General features: G+C 41.6%; 1 protein-coding gene across 1 annotated transcript in view; it reads right to left on the bottom strand.

Annotated features, from left to right (window-relative positions):
• fbxo34 (F-box protein 34) overlaps nt 1-15,140 on the bottom strand; it is a 41,698-nt gene extending 26,558 nt beyond the window's left edge. The window contains exon 1 of the mRNA XM_034148967.1: nt 14,932-15,140. The gene's annotated coding sequence lies outside the window, so the exon portion shown is untranslated. The remainder of the gene's footprint in view (nt 1-14,931) is intronic.
• Between the last annotated feature and the right edge of the window lie 2,644 nt (nt 15,141-17,784).

Consider the following 17,784-nt stretch of genomic DNA (forward strand, 5'->3'; position numbering starts at 1 on the left):
TATTGTTATTACTGTTATTATATAGTCTTGATACAACTGACACTTTATTTTATATTGATAATGTTAATTTACATGTACAACTTCTATTTTATTTACATTAAAAATGTGAACTTCTATTTACTGTTGAACAGATCCTGTATCTTGCTTATTTCTCCTGACACTTTATCTTTAGTGACCGTAGCATCCTATCCATCACATGTAAGTGATTATTCTGATACCATCATGTTTCATCGGTTATAAACTGGCAAAGCTTTATTTGTCATTTATTTATCATCAATGTTGCAACCTTGTGGAGGAATGGCAGGGGCACATACACAAATATGATAATTTATATAATTTTAAATATTATTTGACCTAAAACTAAATGTTTTTATGATTATCCTCTGAGGAGGACATGGGGATTTGCAAACTTTTAATTCCCCCCCCCATTTTACACAACACAAAATGGAGTCCACTACGGGCCGAAACTAACATGTATGTTTATGGCAGACGGATGCAGTGGGTAAAGATAAATAATAACGGTGGGTTTGCTGCTGAGCCAATTTACTGTGCATACAACACACCTGGCACAGTTTATTGTTATTATATTGCCACACTGTACACTATTGTAATGTTGCCTGTCTTGACTGGAAAATAAAAGAGAAACAAAAGCACTGTACAAAAGATTATCTTTATTGTCAAAATGTTTACAATTTACACGCTGTTCAGATGCCTCATAAGAGCTGTTCAGATGCCTCATGAGGGCTGTTCAGATGCCTCATAAGGGCTGTTCAGATGCCTCATGAGGGCTGTTCAGATGCCTCATGAGGGCTGTTCAGATGCCTCATAAGAGCTGTTCAGACGCCTCATAAGAGCTGTTCAGATGCCTCATGAGGGCTGTTCAGATGCCTCATAAGAGCTGTTCAGATGCCTCATAAGAGCTGTTCAGACGCCTCATAAGAGCTGTTCAGATGCCTCATGAGGGCTGTTCAGATGCCTCATAAGAGCTGTTCAGACGCCTCATAAGAGCTGTTCAGACGCCTCATAAGAGCTGTTCAGATGCCTCATAAGAGCTGTTCAGATGCCTCATGAGGGCTGTTCAGACGCCTCATAAGAGCTGTTCAGATGCCTCATAAGAGCTGTTCAGACGCCTCATAAGAGCTGTTCAGACGCCTCATAAGAGCTGTTCAGATGCCTCATAAGAGCTGTTCAGATGCCTCATGAGAGCTGTTCAGACGCCTCATAAAGCTGGGTCTCCGGTAAGGCAGTCCATTCGTCCCTGTACTCATTACTTTCACAAAGGTTATGTAATATGCAACATGCTGCCACCTGGGTTTTGATCTTGTCCATCTTGCAGTCGTTTCTTTTCATCAAGCACCGCCACCTGCCCTTCAGTCTGCCAAAAGCGTTCTCCACCACCACTCGTGCTCGGCTTGTTTTGTTATTGTACGCAAGTTGCTCAGGCTGCATGAACTCAGTTACAAAGCTGTATAACATGAGCACAAACAGCACAACTTCAGTCGACTCCATCTCCATCATGTCTGAGGTCGTAAACAACAGACGCCTAATGTACAGCGAGTGGGTGGGCGTCGCAGTATACGCGGGAACTTTTTCTTCTTCTTCTTCTTCTTCTTCTCTTGTTTTGTAGCGGATTGCAAACAACTTTAAGGTGCATACCGCCACCTACTGTACTCGCCGTGAAGTGGTTTGTGGCCTGCCAGTAAAGCCAAAGCAGAAGAAGAAGTGACGTCAGCGGCTCATTTGCGTAATCTTCCCTCAGGGAAAAGTACTCCGGTGTGAACGCGATCTGTACTAAGTGCCCTGGGGGTACTAAGTGCCCTGGGGCTAAAAGCGCCGGGGCACTGAGTGCCGGAACTAAGTGCAGGAAAGTACTTGGTGTGAACGCGGCTAATGGGTCTGCAGAGAGCATTTCTCCGCCATCCCAACTCGTCTATTACCAACCAGGGAGCTCTATGCAAGTCAATGGGACTCCCTGTTAGTTGAAAATGTACGCTAAAGGCCCCCCCACTGCGTTTGATAGTGGATCCTGCTGTGTGAGGAGCTCTGCGGATTGGTCCATTTTGGTTCCCGGAAGAAACAAATGTAAAGAGAGAAATGTCCAACGAGGCGTTCTGGGGCAGCATAGACAGGTCTTCTCTGTGTTAGAGCTTTACTCGCTACAGGGTGCACTCTGAGGGTTAGAGACTCTACAGAGCGTCTACATGGAGAAGCTACAGGGTGCACTCTGAGGGTTAGAGACTCTGCGTCTACATGGAGAAGCTACAAGGTGCACTCTGAGGGTTAGAGACTCTGCGTCTACATGGAGAAGCTACAGGGTGCACTCTGAGGGTTAGAGACTCTGCGTCTAAATGAGAAGCTACAGGGTGCACTCTGAGGGTTAGAGACTCTGCGTCTACATGGAGAAGCTACAGGGTGCACTCTGAGGGTTAGAGACTCTGCGTCTACATGGAGAAGAAGCTACAGGGTGCACTCTGAGGGTTAGAGACTCTGCGTCTACATGGAGAAGCTACAGGGTGCACTCTGAGGGTTAGAGACTCTGCGTCTACATGGAGAAGCTACAGGGTGCACTCTGAGGGTTAGAGACTCTGCGTCTACATGGAGAAGCTACAGGGTGCACTCTGAGGGTTAGAGACTCTGCGTCTACATGGAGAAGCTACAGGGTGCACTCTGAGGGTTAGAGACTCTACAGAGCGTCTACATGGAGAAGCTACAGGATGCACTCTGAGGGTTAGAGACTCTGCGTCTACATGGAGAAGCTACAGGGTGCACTCTGAGGGTTAGAGACTCTGCGTCTACATGGAGAAGCTACAGGGTGCACTCTGAGGGTTAGAGACTCTGCAGAGCGTCTACATGCAGAAGCTACAGGGTGCACTCTGAGGGTTAGAGACTCTGCGTCTACATGGAGAAGCTACAGAACACAAGGGGACGGGTCAGAACCAGAAAAGCATGACATGGGACCTTTAATGTCTTTTTACAACAATGTAAAAATCCTATTTTGGGATCAATAAAGTATTTTATTTTGGCCAACCCTAATCCAAGATAAGTCTCACATTGACATGTATTAAGTCTTTTTTGGAGAGGTTTAAAAGGGAATGTTTGATGTTGTTATTCAAGGTAACTTCAAAGTTCAATGCATTGTAAATGAGTCAGCTGTATTATCTTGTAGCTCTTGGTGGTACAAGTTTATCTCCACATGACAAACGGCCAAGACAGATAACCCGTTATTTTGCAACCCTTTTCCCGACACACACACACACACCCTCACAGCGTTCTGGTGTTTTCCCAGCATGCCTTGTGGTTGAGGCAGTGGAGGGTGTGGTCGTCTGGCTGAACAGGCCGAGACAAGTATTCCTCACTTACAGAAAGCTGTACAAAACGGTCACATGACTCAGACAGCTGATCCAGTTCAAACCAGAATCGTCCAAATCAGAGAAGTGGAGAAACACCAAATCTTACATTTCCCAAAATGCACCTGGATAGAAGTTTTTTTTAATCTGAGACTCCCCTAAACAGACACTTAGACTATGAAGGTTTCTCATTTCTCTAATTCCCCTCCTCGACTCCTATCCTCGTCCCGCCCACAGGAGATGCCACACACACACACACACACACACACACACACACACACACACACACACACACACACACACACACACACCACACACACACACACACACACACACACACACACACCACACACACACACACACACACACACACACACACACACACACACACCACACACACACACACACACACACACACACACACACACACACACACACACACCACACACCACACACACACACACACACACACACACCACACACACCACACACACACACACACACAACACACACACACACACACACACACACACACACACACACACACACACACACACACACACACACACACACACACACACACACACACACACACGAAGTAGTTCAAAGTGCAGCTCCAGAGACAGGAACACGCTGCTGATTAGAAATCAATGAAACAAGGAGTCTGCAACAGGAAGTGATCAGAAAATACAGCAGGAATAAAACACAGTTGCAATAAAAGGTGTGTAAGATAAGAATTCAACCTAATCAATAAAGTATGAACAGAACGTGAAGAAGTTACAGCTTTAACGCTATTTTACGTGGTCTATGTTTTGTGTTTAGGCGTGTGCTCTCTCCCCAAAGATAGCATATCACAACTGAAGTGTGTGTGCGTGTACGTGTGTGCGTGTGCGCGTGTGTGTGTGCCTCAATCTTCGAGAGAATGGCTGAAAAGTTGTACGCACATTTCCAGTCTAGCTTGAAATACTTTTTTAACATAACTTTTACCTGTATTTGTTTTTAAAACTTAAATGGAAATGATCACTCCCTAAATACAAAAGAGAGGCAATATGTTATGCCAATGTTCCAGCTAGAAGAGTAATACAGTATTTACAAAATAGAAAGCTGCTGTGTCTCCCTCTCATACTCACTGGATAAGAAGTAAGAAGAGATCAGGTGTTTTCCCTGAATGGCTCCTCAAAAGCATTTGGGAAAACATGGAGCCCGTATTTTTCTGATTTGTAAGAGAGTACATTTCCCAGTCATTCATGATTTTGGTGGTTTATCAACACAAGGCGTGGAGGAAGTGCTGCTGGTGCCTTTTATTGTTTGTTGACATCGTTTTTTACTGACTGACTACCCAATATATTTCTTAGCTGAACAATGAAACATAATTTGTGAAATGGCATTATGGACTGGGTCAATCAAAATAACTTGTTTGGTATAGATCCTCACACATAAGTACCATTCATTTGAGTTGCTCTGGTGTTTAACAATGTTTCAATTGTTGCTTTTTATGGGTTAGGGTTAGCCTGAAGGCTAGCATGTAGCATTCTGATAAACAAACAACCAGCTACCAACAAACCAGCTACCAACAAAACTACAAACTATCCAGGAAACAGAAACCAACTTTTAACAAACAAACTGTAACACTCAGAATGTGACAAACACACTGTAGCATATACTGTAACAAACAAACAAACAAACAAACAACCAGCCTGCCAGAAACAAACTGTGACACACAGCCTGTAACAGACAACTAGACTGCCTGCAAAAAGTAAATTGTAACACAGAACCTGTAACACACACTATAACACACACAGTGACACTATAACAAACAGCCTATGGAAATACAAACTGTAATTGTAACAGACTGACTGTCACAAACAACCAGCTTGTAACAGACTGACTGTCACAAACAACTAGCATGTAACAGACTGACTGCAACTAGCATGTAACAGACTGACTGTCACAAACAACCAGCTTGTAACAGACTGACTGTCACAAACAACTAGCATGTAACAGACTGACTGCAACCAGCATGTAACAGACTGACTGTCACAAACAACCAGCATGTAACCAGCAATGTAACAGACTGACTGTCATACAAACAAACACTAGCAGTGTAACAGACTGACTGTCCACAAACACTAGCATGTAACAGACTGAACTGTCAACAACTAGATGTAACGACTGACGGTCACAAACCACTATCATATAACAAGCTGACTGTCACAAACAACTAGCATGTAACAGACTGACCTGTCAAACAACTAGCATGTAACAGACTGACTGTCACAAACAACTAGCATGTAACAGACTGACTGTCACAAACAACTAGCATGTAACAGACTGACTGTCAAACAACTAGCATGTAACAGACTGACTGTCACAAACAACTAGCATGTAACAGACTGACTGTCACAAACAACTAGCATGTAACAGACTGACTGTCAAACAACTAGCATGTAACAGACTGACTGCAACATAGCATGTAACAGGACTGACTGTCACAAAACACCAGCATGTAACAGAATGACTGCCAGCATGTAACAGACTGACTGTCACAAACAACTAGCATGTAACAGACTGACTGTCACAAACAACTAGCATGTAACAGACTGACTGTCACAAACAACTAGCATGTAACAGACTGACTGTCACATGTAACAGACAGACTGCAACTAGCATGTAACAGACTGACTGTCACAAACAACTAGCATGTAACAGACTGACTGTCACAAACAACTAGCATGTAACAGACTGACTGTCACAAACAACTAGCATGTAACAGACTGACTGTCACAAACAACTAGCATGTAACAGACAGACTGTCACAAACAACTAGCATGTAACAGACTGACTGTCAAACAACTAGCATGTAACAGACTGACTGCAACTAGCATGTAACAGACTGACTGTCACAAACAACTAGCATGTAACAGACTGACTGCAACTAGCATGTAACAAGACAGACTGTCACAAACAACTAGCATGTAACAGACAGACTGTCACAAACAACTAGCATGTAACAGACTGACTGTCAAACAACTAGCATGTAACAGACTGACTGCAACTAGCATGTAACAGACTGACTGTCACAAACAACTAGCATGTAACAGACAGACTGTCACAAACAACTAGCATGTAACAGACTGACTGTCAAACAACTAGCATGTAACAGACTGACTGTCAAACAACTAGCATGTAACAGACTGACTGTCAAACAACTAGCATGTAACAGACTGACTGCAACTAGCATGTAACAGACTGACTGTCACAAACAACTAGCATGTAACAGACTGACTGTCACAAACAACTAGCATGTAACAGACTGACACAAACAACTAGCATGTAACAGACTGTCACAAACAACTAGCATGTAACAGACTGACTGTCACAAACAACTAGCATGTAACAGACTGACTGTCACAAACAACTAGCATGTAACAGACTGACTGTCACAAACAACTAGCATGTAACAGACTGACTGTCACAAACAACTAGCATGTAACAGACTGACTGTCAAACAACTAGCATGTAACAGACAGACTGTCACAAACAACTAGCATGTAACAGACAGACTGTCACAAACAACTAGCATGTAACAGACTGACTGCAACTAGCATGTAACAGACTGACTGTCACAAACAACTAGCATGTAACAGACTGACTGTCACAAACAACTAGCATGTAACAGACTGACTGCAACTAGCATGTAACAGACTGACTGTCACAAACAACTAGCATGTAACAGACTGACTGTCACAAACAACTAGCATGTAACAGACTGACTGCAACCAGCATGTAACAGACTGACTGTCACAAACAACTAGCATGTAACAGACTGACTGTCACAAACAACTAGCATGTAACAGACTGACTGCAACCAGCATGTAACAGACTGACTGTCACAAACAACTAGCATGTAACAGACTGACTGTCACAAACAACTAGCATGTAACAGACTGACTGTCACAAACAACTAGCATGTAACAGACTGACTGTCACAAACAACTAGCATGTAACAGACTGACTGCAACTAGCATGTAACAGACTGACTGTCACAAACAACTAGCATGTAACAGACTGACTGTCACAAACAACTAGCATGTAACAGACTGACTGCAACCAGCATGTAACAGACAGACTGCAACTAGCATGTAACAGACTGACTGTCACAAACAACTAGCATGTAACAGACAGACTGTCACAAACAACTAGCATGTAACAGACTGACTGTCACAAACAACTAGCATGTAACAGACTGACTGCAACTAGCATGTAACAGACTGACTGTCACAAACAACCAGCATGTAACAGACTGACTGTCACAAACAACTAGCATGTAACAGACTGACTGTCACAAACAACTAGCATGTAACAGACTGACTGCAACTAGCATGTAACAGACTGACTGTCACAAACAACTAGCATGTAACAGACAGACTGTCACAAACAACTAGCATGTAACAGACAGACTGTCACAAACAACCAGCATGTAACAGACTGACTGTCACAAACAACTAGCATGTAACAGACTGACTGTCACAAACAACTAGCATGTAACAGACTGACTGCAACTAGCATGTAACAGACTGACTGTCACAAACAACTAGCATGTAACAGACTGACTGCAACTAGCATGTAACAGACTGACTGTCACAAACAACTAGCATGTAACAGACAGACTGTCACAAACAACTAGCATGTAACAGACAGACTGTCACAAACAACCAGCATGTAACAGACTGACTGTCACAAACAACTAGCATGTAACAGACTGACTGTCACAAACAACTAGCATGTAACAGACTGACTGTCACAAACAACCAGCATGTAACAGACTGACTGTCACAAACAACTAGCATGTAACAGACTGACTGCAACTAGCATGTAACAGACAGACTGTCACAAACAACTAGCATGTAACAGACTGACTGCAACTAGCATGTAACAGACTGACTGTCACAAACAACTAGCATGTAACAGACAGACTGTCACAAACAACCAGCATGTAACAGACTGACTGTCACAAACAACTAGCATGTAACAGACTGACTGTCACAAACAACTAGCATGTAACAGACTGACTGTCACAAACAACTAGCATACAGACTGACTGTCACAAACAACCAGCATGTAACAGACTGACTGTCACAAACAACTAGCATGTAACAGACTGACTGTCACAAACAACCAGCATGTAACAGACAGACTGTCACAAACAACTAGCATGTAACAGACTGACTGTCACAAACAACTAGCATGTAACAGACTGACTGTCACAAACAACTAGCATGTAACAGACTGACTGTCACAAACAACCAGCATGTAACAGACTGACTGTCACAAACAACTAGCATGTAACAGACTGACTGCAACTAGCATGTAACAGACAGACTGTCACAAACAACTAGCATGTAACAGACTGACTGCAACTAGCATGTAACAGACTGACTGTCACAAACAACTAGCATGTAACAGACAGACTGTCACAAACAACCAGCATGTAACAGACTGACTGTCACAAACAACTAGCATGTAACAGACTGACTGTCACAAACAACTAGCATGTAACAGACTGACTGTCACAAACAACTAGCATACAGACTGACTGTCACAAACAACCAGCATGTAACAGACTGACTGTCACAAACAACTAGCATGTAACAGACTGACTGTCACAAACAACCAGCATGTAACAGACTGACTGTCACAAACAACTAGCATGTAACAGACTGACTGTCACAAACAACCAGCATGTAACAGACTGACTGTCACAAACAACTAGCATGTAACAGACTGACTGTCACAAACAACTAGCATGTAACAGACTGACTGCAACTAGCATGTAACAGACAGACTGTCACAAACAACTAGCATGTAACAGCCTGACTGCAACTAGCATGTAACAGACTGACTGTCACAAACAACTAGCATGTAACAGACTGACTGTCACAAACAACTAGCATGTAACAGACAGACTGTCACAAACAACTAGCATGTATCAGACTGACTGTCACAAACAACCAGCATGTAACAGACTGACTGTCACAAACAACTAGCATGTAACAGACAGACTGTCACAAACAACTAGCATGTAACAGACTGACTGTCACAAACAACTAGCATGTATCAGACTGACTGTCACAAACAACTAGCATGTATCAGACTGACTGTCACAAACAACCAGCATGTAACAGACTGACTGTCACAAACAACTAGCATGTAACAGACAGACTGTCACAAACAACTAGCATGTAACAGACAGACTGTCACAGACAACTAGCATGTATCAGACTGACTGTCACAAACAACTAGCATGTAACAGACTGACTGTCACAAACAACTAGCATGTAACAGACAGACTGTCACAAACAACTAGCATGTAACAGACTGACTGTCACAAACAACTAGCATGTAACAGACTGACTGCAACTAGCATGTAACAGACTGACTGTCACAAACAACTAGCATGTAACAGACAGACTGTCACAAACAACCAGCATGTAACAGACTGACTGTCACAAACAACCAGCATGTAACAGACTGACTGTCACAAACAACCAGCATGTAACAGACTGACTGTCACAAACAACTAGCATGTAACAGACTGACTGTCACAAACAACCAGCATGTAACAGACTGACTGTCACAAACAACTAGCATGTAACAGACTGACTGTCACAAACAATTAGCATGTAACAGACTGACTGTCACAAACAACCAGCATGTAACAGACTGACTGTCACAAACAACTAGCATGTAACAGACTGACTGTCACAAACAACTAGCATATAACAGACAGACTGTCACAAACAACTAGCATGTAACAGACTGACTGTCACAAACAACTAGCATGTAACAGACAGACTGTCACAAACAACTAGCATGTATCAGACTGACTGTCACAAACAACTAGCATGTAACAGACAGACTGTCACAAACAACTAGCATGTAACAGACTGACTGTCACAAACAACTAGCATGTAACAGACTGACTGCAACTAGCATGTAACAGACTGACTGTCACAAACAACTAGCATGTAACAGACTGACTGTCACAAACAACTAGCATGTAACAGACTGACTGTCACAAACAACCAGCATGTAACAGACTGACTGTCACAAACAACTAGCATGTAACAGACTGACTGTCACAAACAACTAGCATGTAACAGACTGACTGTCACAAACAACCAGCATGTAACAGACTGACTGTCACAAACAACCAGCATGTAACAGACTGACTGCCACAAACAACTAGCATGTAACAGACTGACTGTCACAAACAACTAGCATGTAACAGACTGACTGTCACAAACAACCAGCATGTAACAGACAGACTGTCACAAACAACTAGCATGTAACAGACAGACTGTCACAAACAACTAGCATGTAACAGACTGACTGTCACAAACAACTAGCATGTAACAGACTGACTGTCACAAACAACTAGCATGTAACAGACTGACTGTCACAAACAACTAGCATGTAACAGACTGACTGCAACTAGCATGTAACAGACTGACTGTCACAAACAACTAGCATGTAACAGACTGACTGTCACAAACAACTAGCATGTAACAGACTGACTGTCACAAACAACTAGCATGTAACAGACTGACTGTCACAAACAACCAGCATGTAACAGACTGACTGTCACAAACAACTAGCATGTAACAGACTGACTGTCACAAACAACTAGCATGTAACAGACTGACTGTCACAAACAACCAGCATGTAACAGACTGACTGTCACAAACAACCAGCATGTAACAGACTGACTGTCACAAACAACCAGCATGTAACAGACAGACTGTCACAAACAACTAGCATGTAACAGACAGACTGTCACAAACAACTAGCATGTAACAGACTGACTGTCACAAACAACTAGCATGTAACAGACTGACTGTCACAAACAACTAGCATGTAACAGACTGACTGCAACCAGCATGTAACAGACTGACTGTCACAAACAACTAGCATGTAACAGACAGACTGTCACAAACAACTAGCATGTAACAGACTGACTGTCACAAACAACTAGCATGTAACAGACAGACTGTCACAAACAACCAGCATGTAACAGACAGACTGTCACAAACAACTAGCATGTAACAGACAGACTGTCACAAACAACTAGCATGTAACAGACAGACTGTCACAAACAACCAGCATGTAACAGACAGACTGTCACAAACAACTAGCATGTAACAGACAGACTGTCACAAAACAACTAGCATGTAACAGACTGACTGCAACCAGCATGTAACAGACTGACTGTCACAAACAACTAGCATGTAACAGACAGACTGTCACAAACAACTAGCATGTAACAGACAGACTGTCACAAACAACTAGCATGTAACAGACTGACTGCAACCAGCATGTAACAGACTGACTGTCACAAACAACTAGCATGTAACAGACAGACTGTCACAAACAACTAGCATGTAACAGACTGACTGTCACAAACAACTAGCATGTAACAGACTGACTGTCACAAACAACTAGCATGTAACAGACTGACTGTCACAAACAACTAGCATGTAACAGACTGACTGTCACAAACAACCAGCATGTAACAGACTGACTGTCACAAACAACCAGCATGTAACAGACAGACTGTCACAAACAACTAGCATGTAACAGACAGACTGTCACAAACAACTAGCATGTAACAGACAGACTGTCACAAACAACCAGCATGTAACAGACAGACTGTCACAAACAACCAGCATGTAACAGACTGACTGTCACAAACAACTAGCATGTAACAGACTGACTGTCACAAACAACTAGCATGTAACAGACTGACTGTCACAAACAACTAGCATGTAACAGACTGACTGTCACAAACAACTAGCATGTAACAGACTGACTGCAACCAGCATGTAACAGACTGACTGTCACAAACAACTAGCATGTAACAGACAGACTGTCACAAACAACTAGCATGTAACAGACAGACTGTCACAAACAACTAGCATGTAACAGACTGACTGCAACCAGCATGTAACAGACAGACTGTCACAAACAACTAGCATGTAACAGACTGACTGTCACAAACAACTAGCATGTAACAGACTGACTGTCACAAACAACTAGCATGTAACAGACTGACTGTCACAAACAACTAGCATGTAACAGACTGACTGTCACAAACAACTAGCATGTAACAGACTGACTGTCACAAACAACTAGCATGTAACAGACTGACTGTCACAAACAACCAGCATGTAACAGACTGACTGCAACTAGCATGTAACAGACAGACTGTCACAAACAACTAGCATGTAACAGACAGACTGTCACAAACAACTAGCATGTAACAGACTGACTGTCACAAACAACTAGCATGTAACAGACTGACTGTCACAAACAACTAGCATGTAACAGACTGACTGTCACAAACAACTAGCATGTAACAGACAGACTGTCACAAACAACTAGCATGTAACAGACAGACTGTCACAAACAACTAGCATGTAACAGACTGACTGCAACCAGCATGTAACAGACAGACTGTCACAAACAACTAGCATGTAACAGACTGACTGTCACAAACAACTAGCATGTAACAGACTGACTGTCACAAACAACTAGCATGTAACAGACTGACTGTCACAAACAACTAGCATGTAACAGACTGACTGTCACAAACAACTAGCATGTAACAGACTGACTGTCACAAACAACTAGCATGTAACAGACTGACTGCAACTAGCATGTAACAGACAGACTGTCACAAACAACTAGCATGTAACAGACTGACTGTCACAAACAACTAGCATGTAACAGACTGACTGTCACAAACAACTAGCATGTAACAGACTGACTGTCACAAACAACTAGCATGTAACAGACTGACTGTCACAAACAACCAGCATGTAACAGACTGACTGTCACAAACAACTAGCATGTAACAGACTGACTGTCACAAACAACCAGCATGTAACAGACTGACTGCAACTAGCATGTAACAGACTGACTGTCACAAACAACTAGCATGTAACAGACAGACTGTCACAAACAACTAGCATGTAACAGACAGACTGTCACAAACAACCAGCATGTAACAGACTGACTGTCACAAACAACTAGCATGTAACAGACTGACTGTCACAAACAACTAGCATGTAACAGACTGACTGTCACAAACAACCAGCATGTAACAGACTGACTGTCACAAACAACTAGCATGTAACAGACTGACTGTCACAAACAACTAGCATGTAACAGACTGACTGTCACAAACAACCAGCATGTAACAGACTGACTGCAACTAGCATGTAACAGACTGACTGTCACAAACAACTAGCATGTAACAGACAGACTGTCACAAACAACTAGCATGTAACAGACAGACTGTCACAAACAACCAGCATGTAACAGACTGACTGTCACAAACAACTAGCATGTAACAGACTGACTGTCACAAACAACTAGCATGTAACAGACTGACTGTCACAAACAACCAGCATGTAACAGACTGACTGTCACAAACAACTAGCATGTAACAGACTGACTGTCACAAACAACTAGCATGTAACAGACCGACTGTCACAAACAACCAGCATGTAACAGACAGACTGTCACAAACAACTAGCATGTAACAGACAGACTGTCACAAACAACTAGCATGTAACAGACTGACTGTCACAAACAACTAGCATGTAACAGACTGACTGTCACAAACAACTAGCATGTAACAGACTGACTGCAACCAGCATGTAACAGACTGACTGTCACAAACAACTAGCATGTAACAGACAGACTGTCACAAACAACTAGCATGTAACAGACTGACTGTCACAAACAACTAGCATGTAACAGACTGACTGCAACCAGCATGTAACAGACTGACTGTCACAAACAATTAGCATGTAACAGACAGACTGTCACAAACAACTAGCATGTAACAGACAGACTGTCACAAACAACTAGCATGTAACAGACTGACTGTCACAAACAACTAGCATGTAACAGACTGACTGTCACAAACAACCAGCATGTAACAGACTGACTGTCACAAACAACTAGCATGTAACAGACAGACTGTCACAAACAACTAGCATGTAACAGACAGACTGTCACAAACAACCAGCATGTAACAGACAGACTGCAACTAGCATGTAACAGACTGACTGCAACTAGCATGTAACAGACTGACTGTCACAAACAGATTGTAACAAACAGAAATCTGTCTCAACACACAGAAAACCAGCCTGTCACAGCCAACCTGTACAAACAGTCAGCAAGAATCACACAAACACAAAGCCTGTGAGAAAAATCAATCAACAGACACAACCCAGCAGCCAGCCTGTAACCAGAGCTTGACTTCCGAGACAAGTCGACAAACTTTGCTAGCCACAGCGCTAACTAGCATGCTACTAGCCGTTGCCGTTTGAAACCATGACACACCTGGCTAACTAGCTAGCCACCGCGGCTAACTAACTTAGAAGTGCGAGCAAGGTAAAAAAAACGCATCGTCATTAAATAAAACATGATTTTACAGTAAACGTGAGTGTGTTGATGCTGTTAGCTTTAGCATCAGAAGCTAACAGCCAGAGAAGAGGCCGAGGGTCAGACTAACCTGGAGGAGGAAATGTCTCGGTGAAAACCTGCTGGCAGCGACGGGAACTGATAAACTCCTCTTTTCCCAGTCCGACTCGTTAATGTCAAACACCCCGTCTTTCGGTGTCCTAAGTTAGCTGTTGATACAATTATTTTAGTACACGTCAAATCACGGTTTAAAACGAAGCAGCCGAACCTGTCTGCTGCTCTGAGCTAACTAAATACTGACGTGACGTGACGTCCAGCTGGAGCCATGCGTCATGACGTAGGAAGCTTGACAAAGATCGTCTCCATCAGTGGGGGGTCTCCGTACTGATACTTCATCCGGAAGATTTAGCATTTTAAAAGAATCAGAATTACTTTATTTGGTCGGCAACGGGGAAATGCAGAGGTGGGAGAAGTACTCAGATGATATACTTGAGTAAAAGTAGAAGTACTATGATCTTGTACTTGTAAAAGTCCTTCAATCAAAATGTTACTCCAGTAAAGGTACAAAAGTATTAGCATCAAAATATAGTTAAAGTACAAAAAGTAAAAGTAGTCATTGTGCAGATTGGTCCATTTCAGAATAATATATATGATATGTTTTATAATGATTGATCATGAAAGTGTTCTCAAAGCTGGTAAAGGTGCAGCTAGTTTGAATGACTTTGTATACTGCAGGGTAGCTTGTGGATTTACTCCAGGTGGAACTAAAGTCTGATTTAACACTTGATTATATTTCACATCATTCATCCACATCTGTGAAGTAACTAAAGGGATTAAATACATGTAGTGGAGTAGAAGTACACCATTTAAGAGGGATTATTAAGAGTATTCATTTTAAGAGTTGTACAGAATAACATTTTTCTTTGTTCTACTTTTTTACACCTTGGTATTCGTTTTTTTTTGTCTGTTTTTAACTCCTTTGTGCTGCAATGACTTTTGGGGGAAGAAAATGCATAACAAATAAACAACAACATTCAACAACACAACAAAATGGACTTAATTTGCATGCATGATCATATATCTCAAACTCTTAATGTACAACATTTCTCAAACTGGAAGAAACGTTTTATTTATTTGTGTCTAATATAATAATTAATAACATATTTTACAAAATAAAAGTTGAATGAAGCTTATTGACCCAGCATGTATTTCTATAGGTTTGTGACATGATAAGAGTGTTTTGGTTCACAGCAACAGAGAGGAGGAAGACCTCTTCTCGGTTAATAATACATCTTTGAGTCGGGTTGAATTTCAACAACAACCTGCTGCAGGTTTCCATTATAAAAAATACATCAGACACAACCTGCAGAACCGGAAACACCGGGATCATTAGGGGTCAAAGGGCAAGACCAGGACACATTTTTGATCAGTCTGACTGAAATGATGCTGATCAGATTTGAACAAAACTGACTATTTTCTTATTTAAATAAATGATTGTTCTTCGTCTTCCCTTCTCCACCTCTTCTGTTCCTCCTCTTCCTCTGAACATAGTTAATAGGAACCTGGACACTTGCAGCAATATGTGTTTCAGTGTCGCCCTCTGGTGGCAGTTTGACCCTCCATCATGGGGGAACTCACACTATTTCCCTCCTCTGCTTGTGTTTCCAGCTGCTGGGGAGCACAGCTGCACACACGGAAAGATGACTGAACAGGGGTCCAAAGAGTCAGGGGTCCCTTTGGCTGTAAAAATGAACAAGGTGCCAACAAGGAAGAAACAATAACGCTGAGACACAAAAAAGAGACATAGAGATTAGGGCTGTGCAATTAATCGTATTTTAATCGCAAATACGATTTTGGCCTGCCACAATTACGAAAACAACATAATCGAAAAAAACAATTATTTAGCTTTGCTAGGTTGAGACAGTGCAACATATTTGATCTAATTAATTTTGGTCTCATTTATTTGTATTTATATGTTTAGTAGCTTGGGGAAGTGCGCTCCCAAATATTTGTTGATCTTGTTTATTGGTATTTATTATTTTGATATTATTTATTTAAATGTATTATTTATTTTATTTATTTTTGTATTGGTTTTTCAGTTGAATTCTACGTTCAGGGTAATCAACAGTTAAACAAATACAGTTCAAATTATTATTTGTATTTGTTTTAAAGTTCAATAAATGGATTTTTTCAAAGTCAATGAATAATCGTATTTAATAATCGTGATATCAATTATTGACCCAAATAATCGTGATTATGATTTTTGTCATAATCGCACAGCCCTAATAGAGATACAAAAATACCACAAAGAGACATAAAAACACCTGAAACAGAACGACCAAAGCAGACCTATGAGCACAAAAAGGCCACCAAACGATTTCAAAGAGATGTCAAACTATCACAAAGAGACACAAGTAACAAAAAGAGCTTTAAAACCACCACCAAAACCCAAACTAACCATCACACCTCAGAGATATACCATAAAGAGACACAATGACCACAAAGACACAATAGGACAATCCAACACTACAAAAAGCCAAACAAACATCCTGCTGTGTCTTTCTCTCATGAAACACATCGTGGGGCAACATGTGAGTTAACTGTTTAAAAGCCACAGATTCCAATCTGACATTCTTCTTACACAACACACCTGAATGTACCACACCTTTGTCGGCTTTCTACGTGCATTGTATTGTGGGTAATGTAGTTCCAGGTTTTAAACAAGGAAGAGCAATGTGTCAATATCTTTGGATGTGCATTATTTATTGTTTATTATTTGAACCGAACCAGGATCATCACTGAGTGTTCTTCTGTGACTTGGGCACTACGATGTTACTCATACAAAACTCAACACAAGATAAACACAGAAAGTCTATTTTAAATGCCCTAAAGATTGTTTATTTAGAATAAAAGATGAATTGTTATGTAGGTTTACTGGAGCAAA

This window comes from Trematomus bernacchii, unplaced genomic scaffold (assembly GCF_902827165.1).
Source record: "Trematomus bernacchii unplaced genomic scaffold, fTreBer1.1, whole genome shotgun sequence".
In the NCBI taxonomy this organism is placed as follows: domain Eukaryota; kingdom Metazoa; phylum Chordata; class Actinopteri; order Perciformes; family Nototheniidae; genus Trematomus; species Trematomus bernacchii.